Source organism: Pygoscelis adeliae, unplaced genomic scaffold, assembly GCF_000699105.1.
Source record: "Pygoscelis adeliae isolate BGI_AS28 unplaced genomic scaffold, ASM69910v1 Scaffold74, whole genome shotgun sequence".
Classification (NCBI taxonomy): domain Eukaryota; kingdom Metazoa; phylum Chordata; class Aves; order Sphenisciformes; family Spheniscidae; genus Pygoscelis; species Pygoscelis adeliae.
Window position 1 is genome coordinate 2,938,108 of NW_008824665.1, and position 2,939 is coordinate 2,941,046.

At 46.9% G+C, this 2,939-nt stretch overlaps 1 protein-coding gene across 1 annotated transcript in view; it reads right to left on the reverse strand.

Annotated features, from left to right (window-relative positions):
* The window catches only part of NAA16 (N(alpha)-acetyltransferase 16, NatA auxiliary subunit), a 77,124-nt gene extending 76,965 nt beyond the window's left edge, over positions 1–159 (reverse strand). The window contains exon 1 of the mRNA XM_009322843.1: positions 88–159. The gene's annotated coding sequence lies outside the window, so the exon portion shown is untranslated. The remainder of the gene's footprint in view (positions 1–87) is intronic.
* Positions 160–2,939: the final 2,780 nt, after the last annotated feature.

A 2,939-nucleotide genomic window follows, 5' to 3' on the forward strand; every position in this document is an offset into this window, starting at 1 on the left:
TATCCCCGCTGCCCGCCCGGTCTGAGGGGAGGCTCCGTTCTTCGCCGGCTGTAGCTCTCCCCTCTTGGGGGCCCTGAGGGGTGTTACCTGCCGTGAGCGAGGCCGGCGGCGGGCGGCCCCGAGGAGGGGAGCCCTCGGCAACGCCCCGAGGAGAGGAGGGGAAAGGGGGCTCCCGTCCGCGGAGGCTGTCAACGAGTGATAACCCGCCCGAGTCACGGCTGTGTCCAAGGCGGGGGCTGCGGAAAAGGGGTACGGAGGGTTTTGGCAGCGTTTGGCCTGTCCCGGCCGTGGCTGGGGGGGGCAGAAAGTCCCTTGCGTGCGCTCGCCGCCCTGCTGCTCTGCCCCTAGTAACCCACTCCTGGTGGCCGACAGCTCGCTTCAACGGGTTATTTTGGAGAGCCAGGCTGCCTGAAAGCCTGGGAGGTATTGTCGGAAGAGAGCGAAGCCTCTGTGAACTGCAGAGCTTTGAGAGGCTGCGTGCTTGCGGTGCCCGGGCTGGTATTTAAGGAAACGACAGCAAACTTAGCAGTCAGACTTCCAGCGGGCGGGGATGTCATCTATTGCATTAATGCCTTTTTCAGCAGTTGGTTATGTAAAACTTCCCAGCACTGTCGTGCATGCTTCGAACAGTAAGCGTTTATTCATGGCTTGGCTCCTTCGCCAAAGGAGGTTTAAGGTCTTTTGAAAATAATTTTTTCTTCTTGTCATTCCCAGAAATAGTTCTTCAATGAATCTTTGCAAAAATTTTAAAAACAAACAAAAAACCAACCAGAAACATTAAACCCGCATGGCCTGGGGCATTTACTTAGAAGGAAAACTGGTTAAACTGTCAAGGTTACAACCATTTAAAAAGACCATCTTAGAGGGAAAAAAATTAGGCAGCTTCAATTAGAATATCTCTTTATGTAATTGCCCTTTACAAATATTAATTATATTTTGGTATGTTTTAAAAGATACTAATTTTGTAATAATACCACCTACCGTCCCAGATGATGAACATGCTAGATACCCGCAGTAAAGCAAGTGTGTGGAAAATAGTATATGACGAGCCCATTAGAAAAGCTGCGTACTTAACGTATTTTATTTGGTTACACATAACGTAGGTGACTTACGCGACTGTGACAGAGGGTCTCAAGCAGCGTGTCTTTGACTTGTCGCAAGCCTTGCTGAAGCTGATGGACGTGATAGCTGCTTTCCTTTCAGGCTAAAGGAGGGAACAAGAGAGTGGACAATTTCTTGGAAGAGAGTAACCTGGATGATGGCCTAACTTGGGCACTACTAATTAGAAAAAAAAAAAAAGTGTTAAGTTTAGGAAGCCTCCTGACATGAAAATGGCAAAGGCGAGGAGAATACTAAAGAAGTACAGCGTATGCTTTTCTACTTCTTCTTAGCTGAGCATCAGTTTATGGCCACTGTTCTTGTGGGTGGTAGTTGTTTTCAGTGGTGTTTTGTTAATTTGTTTAGATGTATGGTCTGTAATAAGTTTCTTTGTAGAAGGAAGACCTTTATTGTGTTTATTTCTCACTTATTTGTGCCAGCATGCTTCTAATGATGTCAGTCACCTGGATCACCGATAGCAGTATGTGTTTTTTCCACATACTGTACCCGATTCACTGTTCTTTCTGCTATATGGTGTAGTACTGGCAGTATTTGGTGTCTGATTTTTTTTCAAAGCAGGAGTACTGTTGACAAGGATGGCCAACTTGACTTTGCCCTGCTGCATTGTTTTCAGAGCCTGTTTATAGCACAGCATGTATTCAGCACTTTTTATAACTAGCTGAAGCCTTGACTTTATGAACTCTAGTTTTCTGTCTTAGCAAAAGGCATGTTATGCCTCCGGTTGGGTTGAGTGATAAACAGATGCATCTCCGAGATGGTCAGGCAAATACTGTGCTAGGTGGACCTTTGGTCTGAAGCAGTAAGGCTGTTCTTGACAGCTAAAGGTCTCTGTTTCCTGCTAGTCCAAATACTGTAAAGAACGCTGTCTGAAAATAGACAAATTGCAAAAAGAGGCAGGGGTTCGATTTGCATTTAGACATGTGTCTCTCTGTGTTAAAAGCAGCAAGAAAAGGAAAGCAAGGAGGCAGTAAAAGAAACATTTGTGGAATAGCTGGGAGAGAATAAACAAACGAGCTTTTGGGGTAGGCAGAGCTCTAGTTGAAAGTGAGGTTTGGGAGCGCAGTCAAGAAAACTTCTTGTCATTTAATCCCACTGTGCTGGGCAAAACAAAGCTCTTTCTACAGGCTTTGTTAATAAACAGGACTGTATTCAAGACGCGTATGATTCTGTCACCAGTTTTTCCTTCAAACAGCAAGAATTCAGAAGTCTGTTGACAAACTATTTGGGTCAAAAGGGGGGGGGGGGCAATATTAAAGTGATATATACACTATAACAAGCTTGTGATTTTGCCGTGTCTCTCGCTTTACTCCGTGACCTGTCACCATCAGTTGGTATCTGTAGAAGTTGTGGCACGATGCTTGCAGATTGCTAAACCCGGTTAGGGCCCCCGGAGTGAAAAAGGGCCTCCGTGTGGGCAGGGAGCTGCCTTCAAGCCAAGCACATTGTACGGCCCGGAGCCTGTTTTGTCTGATGAGCAATTTCTTTGCCTCCGGTTTCTAAAGCAATTGGCAGTTTAGGATTGCCAGATTTTAAAGTACTGAACCGCCATGTCTGTCCCGAAGCCCTGAAGCCTCACTGTACTTCTGCTGTCACCCGACGTCCCTGTGGGCAGCCGTGGCGGCTGAGGAAGGCAGTGGCACCCCGCCCCAAGCAGCCTCTGTCCCATAACCTCCATAGGCAGCTGCTTCGGCCACGCAGGTTTTAAGGCATCAAAGCAAACCATGAGGGAGGTGGAAGCACAGATGGCAATGGGTTTTTCCATCCTTCATACTCAATTCCCATATTGCATTATAAGAGCATACAGTAAATAGGGGGAAAGA